Source organism: Sus scrofa, chromosome 7 (genome assembly GCF_054392235.1).
Source record: "Sus scrofa isolate SSC_HxYL_T2T_F1_AM1 chromosome 7, Sscrofa_HxYL_maternal_Yorkshire_Landrace_v2.0, whole genome shotgun sequence".
In the NCBI taxonomy this organism is placed as follows: Eukaryota; Metazoa; Chordata; class Mammalia; order Artiodactyla; family Suidae; genus Sus; species Sus scrofa.
The window spans coordinates 7,786,856-7,796,159 of NC_139389.1; the positions used below are offsets into that span (position 1 = coordinate 7,786,856).

At 46.7% G+C, this 9,304-nt stretch overlaps 1 protein-coding gene across 1 annotated transcript in view; it reads right to left on the reverse strand.

The window, feature by feature from the left end:
• LOC106504317 (uncharacterized) overlaps positions 1 to 9,304 on the reverse strand; it is a 38,321-nt gene that overhangs the window by 26,875 nt on the left and 2,142 nt on the right. The window lies entirely within an intron of this gene.

Genomic DNA, 9,304 nt, shown 5'->3' on the forward strand with positions numbered 1-9,304 from the left:
ATCTGGCGTTGCTGTCAGCTGTGGTGTAGGTCGCAGACACAGCTCAGATCAGGCGTTGCTGTGGATGTGGTGTAGGCCGGCAGCTGTAGCTCTGATTCAACCCTTAGCCCCAGAACTTCCATATGCTGCAGGTACAGCCTTAAAAAGAAAAAAATAAAGAAGAAGAAAAGAAAAAAATGCGACTGAGTCATGAGTCCAAGATCAAGTCCAAATCTTTTAAAAATACTACTCTGGGGAGTTCCCGTCATGGTTCAGTGGTAACAAACCTGACTGGTATCCCCGAGGACATGGGTTCAATCCCTGGCCTCACTCAGTGGGGTATGGATCTGGCATTGCCGTGAGCTGTGGTGTAGATCCCAAATATGGCTCAGATCAGGTGTTGCTGTGGCTATGGTATAGGGTGGCAGCTGCAGCTCAGATTAGACTCTGAGCCGGGGAGATTCTATATGCTGCTGGTGCAGCCCAAAAAAGCAAAAAAAAAAAAAAAAAAAACTTAAAAAAAATAAAAATACTCCTCTTATCTGATCATAAATCTTAACATTTTCATCACTCCTTTGGCTTTCGCTCTCCCAAATTTGCAGAAGGCTACTTGAGCCCTGACCGCTCTCTTGAAAAACCTCCAGACACCTGCTGAGCTGGTCCTGGCAAACATCTTTATCCTCAGGTGCCTCCATCGCGATCCGGATGCAGCATGGCAGGCGCAACCTTCCTGCCCAGGTCAGAGATCTCTGCTCAGGATGCTGACTTTCATTCAGCCACTCGGGCCTCGAGCTTGGAAGTTATTGGTTCTTTCCGCATCCTGGCAGCACAGACAACTCCTGGGTTTGTGTCCACTGTGTTCTCCCTTCTGCCCTTCCTTTGTCACATCCTAGGTTCTGCTCCCATGGCTTTTGGCCCAGATGGGTGGAACGTGCAATCTGATACATTGGACAAGATGAGAAAGCATGTTTTTATTTCAAAAGGCAAGAGAGGAAGCTTTTCTAATATTCACTTTCAGGATTTACACTGGGTCCCTCGCTTGGTCCTTACATTAATTAGATGGTCAGAAAGCAAATGGAATAAAAGAAAGAATCCTGAGGGCATAGCCGGACTCCCACTTTCCAGGTATCACTACACATGGGTATGGCCTTGCTCTGAGCTATTTTCGATGGGCTTCATTTTGTAAAATTGAGACTTTGTTCTTATTCTTCATTTTTTTTGGGGGGAGGGTGCCGTGCCACAGCATATCGAGTTCCTGGGCCAGGGATCCGATCCGAGCCCTAGTTGCAACCTAGGCCACAGCTGCGGCATCGCTGGATCCTTTAACTCACTGGGCCAGGCTGGGCCTTGACCCTGCGTCTCAGTGCTGCAGAGACACCACAGATCCCATTGCACCACAGTGGGAACTCCAAACAGGATGCTAAAATAGTAGGTTGTCACAAGAATGGTCAGGCAAACCTTTGTACTACACAGTTTTCTGGTTTTTCTCTTGGCAAAGATTACAAAGACAAGTTATACATTTTTTTTTTTTCCTCTTAAATAATGGTGTTGCAGTTTGGGTTTCTGGGAAGGAAATTCTGAGACGCAGCCAGCAGGATGGTTATGAGGACAAGCCCTGGGTTTCAACACAAGAAGAAGGAAGGGGGAGAGGGAAGCGGGCCTGAGCAGAGGGAGCAGCTGAGCTGAGACCCCACGGCAGCCTTGGAGCTGGGACAGGCCTGCTGAGCTGTGCTGACTTGGCCTCAGACAGCCAGATCTTTATATTTCTGTGTGGGTCGGTCCCTGGATATGGGGAGCCCCCCAGAAAGGGGGGTGGACAGGGAAATCCCTGAAGGGCCACCAGCTCTTGCTACAGCCAGACAACAGCCAGACATCCCGTGGGGATGCAGGTGGATGGTGGGCCCAGTGTCACTCCAGAGGACAACTGTACAGAGTTGGCTGGACTTTCCTGCAGCCAAACGATGGAGTGACTCTCTCTAGTGTAGCACAGAGCAGACAGCTTGGGAAAAGAGCCACATTTAACCAGTTTCCTCAAGATAAAGAAGATGTCTTAACAATACACAAGAAAGCTGTTGCTCTTCAAAGAAACACATTCTGGAGCTCCCTTACGGCACAGAGGGTGGAGGATCCGGTATTGTCACGCTTTGATCCCTAGGAACTTCCATGTGTTTCGAACATGGCCAAAAAGGCCAAATAAATAAGTAAATAAATAAATAAATAACTGGAAATATTTTATTTCATGTCTATCTCAACTTCGTAAATTCATAAATACTATTAAAGGTGTGTGCTCAATATATACATAAATAGATATATTTTTAACTAAGAAGGAAAAGCAATAAAAAATGTTTGTGTATGTGCTGGAAATTGTCTTTGAGAAGTTATTTGTAGAAATTATTGGAGGCCTTGGACGTTGAGCTTCTTAATTTGCTTCTGCCAGCCCTTGGGGTTGTAGTAATCCAGGAATCCCATAATCCAGTTTCAGGATTTGAGCTTTTCTGGGTCAGCTAGATCAGACGAAGCTGACCCAGCCGGCAGGTTTATTTTTGGTTTCCCCTTGCTCTGTGCTGCGGCCTTTTGGTGTCTCAGCCCCACGTGGCTGGTCATCTCCCAGCATCTAAAGCCAGGAGTCCTGGGGTGGGGGTGGTAGGGGGGTTGGAAGGCAGTGCTCAGCATCCTCTTCCGGACCTTCCCATCCCCCGACCCCCCCCCACCGCCCCGGGGGTGGGAGGTGGGGGGTGGGGAAGAGCTCCCAGTGCCTGGCTCGCATTTTCGGATGTCCATTCCTCTCTGCTCTTCTATTTCGGAGCAATTATTCCTCATCATCTTCTTAGTCTTTGACACTTAGATTTTTTTTTTTTTCAGTTGTTCTCAGCCACAAGGATGGCCCCATTTATGTAGCCTGTTGTTCCCCAAAGCACAAGGTTTAGGGACCACTAGCCTCGACCGTGCCTACGATCTCTTAACATCTCCAATCTTTCTTTTTGTCCAATCTCGCCTTCTCTCTGCTGCCAGATCAATATTTTTATTTCCATTTATAATGATTTTTATTTTTTTTCTATTATAGCTGGTTTACAGCGTTCTGTCAATTTTCTACTGTACAACAAGGTGACCCAGTTACACATACAGGTACACATTCATTTTTCTCTCATTATCATGCTCCCATAAGTGATTCGCCATAGTTCCCAGTACTATAGAAGCAGATCAATATTTATTTTGTTTTTATTTTTATTTTTTGCTTTTTAGGGCTGCACTCGTGGTATATGAAGGTTCCCAGGCTAGGGGTCCAATTAGAGCTACAGCTGTTGGCCTACACCACAGCCACAGCAATATCAGATCCAAGGCACACCTGCGACCTACACCACAGCTCATGGCAACACCGGATCCTTAACCCACTGAGCAAGGCCAGGGATTGAACCATGGGTTCCTAGTCGGATTCGTTTCTGATGTGCCACGATGGGAACTCCCAGATCAATATTTTTAAAACAACATTTCCATCAAATCATTTTCCTGCTTGAAAAACAGAAGAAAATAAAACAAAACTTCAATGATGCACTGTGTGGTAGGTCTGTTCTGCATCAACTTAGCCAGACTGGAATGTCCCAGAATTTCCTTTCCTGAATGGTTCTGGATAAACGTTGGCCAACAGAGACATTTTGGATGCTATTTGGGAGGTAGAAATAAAGCAGCTGCCAATTTTTAAAAATTGTTTTCATGGGAGTTCCTGTTGTGGCTCAGCAGAAATGAATCTGATTAGTATCCATGAGGACACAGGTTCTATTCCTGGCCTCGCTCAGTGGGTTAAGAAACCGGTGTTGCCGTGAGCTGTGGTGTAGGTTGCAGATGCAGCCTGGATCTGGCATTGCTGTGGCTGTGGTGCAGGCTGGCAGCTGCAGCTCCAATTCGACCCCTAGCCTGGGAACCTCCATATGTCGCAGGTGCGGCCCTGAAAAGACAAAAGACAAAAAAAAAAAAAAAATTTAAGCCTTTCAGGAAGAAATCAGAAGATATCCATAATGCAAATATCAATCAGGCCATTTTCAACCCTAAAAAGACAAAACAAAACAAAACAAAAAAACTGTTTTCATGGCTGGTGGAAGGTGGCAGGCACACCGCCTCTGCTCAGCAGATGGCCCACCTACTGTCAAGGGAAGCCCTCAAGGGCAGTTCTTCCATGGATGGGGCTGCATGGTGGTGTCCTCTCCCCCTCCCCAAATTCACATCCGCCTAGAATCTCAGAACGTAACCTTATTTGGAAATGGGGTCTTTGCCAATGTCGCTGGTTACACTACGGTGAGGGTTACACGGGTGTCCTTGGAGGAAGGCCCTCTGAGGACAGAGACGCAGACACAGAAGGAAGAAGGACTTGTGCAAAGAGAGGCGGAGAACGGAGCGAAGCTGCTGCGAACCAGGGCTGGCCAAGGCCGGCCGCCGGCACCCCACGTCAGGACGGATTCTCCCCGGAGCCTCCAGCGGGAGGCTGGCCCTGCAGGCACCTTGACGTCAGACTTGTCGCCTCCACCTCTGTAAGAAGATACACTCCTGCAGTTCTGAGCCGCCGCGTGTGTGGCACTTGGTCATGGCAGCCCTAGGAACTGAACGCACTCCTGCTCCTGGCAGATGCCCTGCTCCATTTTCTCTGCCTCCCGGACTGAGGGCGGCTCCCCGGCTCCTTAGCCAGCTTCTCCTACACATCACATCCAGCAGGTGGGGAGAGGCACACGTGGGTTCCTGGGAGTCCTTCTGGGTAATAGTTGTCTTTGCTGGTCCAAGTTTGCTCTTGCCCTGGCTCTTCCAAATCAAGTAAAAATGAACTGAATGAAACCAATTCTGCTACTCAGTTCTCTCTATTATATATTAGAACATATTAGGTTTTTTCCTTTTTATAGCTGCACCTGCAACACAGGGAAGTTGCCAGACTAGGGGTGGAATGAGAACTGCAGCTGAGGCCTATGCCACAGCCATGGCAACACCAGATCCAAGCTGCATCTGAGACCTCAGCTTGTGTCAACACTGGACCCTTAACCCACACAGGGAGGTCAGGAATGGAATCTGCATCCTCATGGAGGCAACGTCAGGCCCTTAACCTGCTGAGCCATAGTGGGAACGCCTTAGGTTTTAAGATTATTAACTAACATTTATTGAAGACTTTCTAAGGGTGGGCACCATGGCAAGCGAGCTCTTTACAGCATCGTATCAACTTTTCAAAACACCCCGATCTAAATATTCATCAATAAGAAAATGGTTAAATAGGTTATCATCCATTTCTATATATGATACAGAAATTTAAAAAGAATGAGTCTTCCGCACATGGACATGGAAGTAAATCCAAGACAAACGGGGGGGGGGGGGGGAGAAAATAAGTGACAGACAAAGAGGCTCAGTATAACCCTATTCATGAAAACACTGTGAAAAAAATAAAATGAAACTCAACATTTCGCTTGAACTCCTGTTCCTTCAAACTGCAGTCCTCAGTTTTCCTTTGCTTCACCCTTTATGCTGTGCCTGCTCCGGCCTCACCCTCAGCTACACGACACGGCGGCTAAGCGAGGGCGGGCATTTAGGGCTTGTGGGATGAATGAATCAGTGATGATTTTCAGAATTTCCCCTCGTCTCTACTGAAATCTAACGGACAAAACTTACACATATTAAGACAAACTCTCAAAACGATCCTATGAAAAAACGGCACGGTTAGCACAGCTATTTTACGAACAGTGACAAACAGCACATTGACAAATCCAACAGTGGCCTAAACTCTCAGAGAGACGAAGTAATCCAGCCCAGTCGAGTTCAGAAGCAGAGTCTCATTGCAGAAGAGGCCTTCTCCATCACTGTGGCGCACCCTGACTCCAACTTCGTGAGAACTGGAAGCAACTGTGTCTTTGCCATAGAACCTTAAGGACAACCCCCCCCCAACACACACAAAATACATTTTCATGCCTTCGCTACTTTGCTTATGCCTTTTCCCTTAATCGTCTCCCTTTCCCAAGAACTTTCCCAATACCTTGCTCAGTGTCGTGGTGCAAAGGAAACAACTTTTCCTTTTAAGTCAGACTGACCTGGCTTTGAATGTCAGCTCTATCTACGACCTGCCACCAAGTTTTTAGATTCCTTAAGCCTTAAGCTCATCAGTAACATTCCTGTGTTATATGTTGAAAATAATATTGAATATAGTTGCTTATACATGTTTGGCTCCCCGTGCTGGACTACAGAGCTTCAATTTTTAAAAAACTGTAACCCCTAGTGAGAATATATTTTGCATGTATTGCGACTCAATTCGCACACACCCATGTACAGAGAAAACAAGTTCCATGAGTAGTGCTTGCCTTACTACTTGTAATACACATTTCTTCTCCTATTCTATTCTATTCTATTCTATTCTATTCTATTCTATTCTATTCTATTCTATTCTATTCCTTTAGATTCTGCTCATGACTCACTAAACTGATTTCTTGAAGCAGACATTGAAAAATGCTAAGGCAGTTTGGGTTCTTTTACGTGAGGGAGCACATTTTATTTATTTTTGTATTGCTACTGGCAAGCACAGAGTCTGGCACGGAGTAAGCATCTGAGATGCTTGCTGCAGGACTGGGTTTTCCTTGTGGGCAGGAATCTTGTCCTAGTTATCTTGTATCCATCCCACGATTAGTGTAATTCTTCCCACAACATGTAGATATCAAATGGCTAAATTCCAGGCGTATTGCCAGGCTTCAGAGATAAACATCTGGATCAATCAGTACATGACAAGCACCTACTATGTGGCAACACGCACATGCCAGATTCATGGCTCCTTTCCTTAAAAGGCACTGGGATTCTTAAAAGCAGGGTGGGGCTGCTGAGAGAGGACACGAATATGTTGCCCAACTGAGAAATTGTAAAAAAAAATCATAAAATATAGAGAGGCCAAAATATCACCTGTATAGATAATAAAGACTAGGTCAGAGGAATTCCCTGGTGGCCTAAGGGTTAAGGATCTGAGGTTCAATCCCTGGCCAGGGAACTTCCACAGGCCACGGGCGTGGCCAAAAAAAAAAAAGCCTAGGTCAGAGAACATATAATAATGTGAGAGCCAGTCAGGCCTGTTCATCAAACCCTAAGTGGAGACAGCGCTATGCAGAAGGCCTATGCAGATGAGGCATAAGGCAGCTCAGACCCAAGGGGGATGTGGGAGGAGCTGAGCTCAGCAAACCTAGTTTATTTTTTCCAAATGCACCAATCAGTTGTCACTCCTCCCCTGAGCAGGGTCAGAGGGGATGAAAGGGCAGGACATCACTACCCTTAGAGGAAGAAATTGCAGGGGAGGGAGGGGTACGTTCTCCCGCTTAAGAATCATATTTCTGCATATGAAATACTAAATGTTTCTTGTGCATATGAAATACGAAGTGTTTTTGTGCATATGAAATACTAAGTGTATCTGTGTACATGAAATACTACATATATGTACTTGTGCTTATGAAATACTAAATAATAACATAACACAATCCAGGGAATATTACAAAGGAGGTACCTGCTTCTGTGCTAAATAAACATAGTTGACACTCGTGTTTCTCCATTCTTTTTTTTTTGTCTTTTTGCTATTTCTTTGGGCCGCTCCCACGGCATATGGAGGTTCCCAGGCTAGGGGTCTAATCAGAACTGCAGCCACTGGCCTACACCAGAGCCACAGCAACGCGGGATTCGAGCCGCATCTGCGACCTACACCACAGCTCACGGCAATGCTGGATCGTTAACCCACTGAGCAAGGGCAGGGACCGAACCCGCAACCTCATGGTTCCTAGTCGGATTCGCTAACCACTGCGCCAGGACGGGAACTCCGTATTTCTCCGTTCTTGATGGTTCATCAAAACCTGGCAGACATTAAATTAGTGCAGACCCTCTAACCCCCTCCCCACCTCAGTACTCCTGGCATGAAACCCAGGAGTCTGGTTTCAAAGCGTCCTGGGTAATTTCGGCTTGCAGGTATGGCTGAGAAGCACTGACTCAGAGGAGTGACAAGGGATCGGGATTCAGGAGGTCTTACTGAGGAAGAAAGTGGACAGACACTGCAGGATAAGCAGGATTGACGTGGTCAGAAAGGAGAGAGCAGGGAGGAGAACAGTTTAAGGAGAAGGGCCTCCAGAAAGAGCTGTGGTTCAAGGGTACAACACTCAAGACCTTGTTCTGGAAAAGCCTTACCACATTTACCCCGGAAAAACCATCTGCGCCAATATAGCACAGGACAGGACAGGCTGCAGCCTGGCTTAGTGGGACAGGTCCTGGACTCTGGAGTTCGGAGGCTTTGGTTCCTGGCTGCGGAACCCTGCCCCGGGGAGGACTGGAGTTCCTAAAGCAACCTGGGGAGCTGGTTGCACAGTCCTCCCCATCCGAGGAGATGGCACCGCCATCTACCTAGAAGCTCAGGTTACAAACCTGGGAGTCATTTTTTGATTTCTTTTTCTCACCCGTCCCATACCTAACCCACGGGCTAACCCTGATGGTTTTCCTTCCAAAACATACCCCAAACTTCTCCACCTTTCCAGGCTCCAGTGATTACTACCCTAGTTCAAGACACCACTTTTTACTTGAATTATCCTGGAGTTTTGGATTTACTAGGTCCTGGTTAGGGCCTGAGAACTTGCATTTCTTCCTTTTTCTTTCCACAGCAATGCCAGATCCAATCTGCATCTGCAACCTACGCCACAGCCCAAGGCAACGCCAGAGCCTTAACCCACTGAGCGAGGCCAGGGATAGAACCTGCATCCTCATGGATACTACTAGGGTCCCTAACTGCTGAGCCACAGTGGGAACTCCTCTTTTTTTTTTTTTTTTTAGCCACATCCCTGGCATATGGAGTTTCTCAGGCCAGGGACTGAATCCGAGCCACAGCTGGGGCAATGTCGGATCCTTTAACCCATATTGCCAGACTGGGGATCGAACCGCACCTCCGAAGCAACCTGAGCAGTTGGATTCTTAACCCACTGCACCGCAGTGGGAGTTTGCATCTCTAACAAGTTCCAAGGGGATGCTGATGTTGCTGGTCCAGAGACCATTCTTTGAGAAACATGCGTTAGAGCAAGGGTTAACCTGGAGTGCACTTTAGAATCACCAGGCAGTAGAGGTTTTAAAAACTACCATGCTTGGGACTGGCCTCTAGAGCTAATTCATTTGTTTTGGCCGTTTGTAATTTTTTTTTTTTTTTTGGCTGGGCCCATGGTATACAGAAGTTCCTGGGCCAGGGATTAAACCCGTGCTAGAGCAGTGAAAAATGCCAGATCCTTAACTGCTGGGCCACCAGGGAACTCCAAGTTCATTTGTAATATATATATATTTTTTTGCCTTTTTTTTTTTT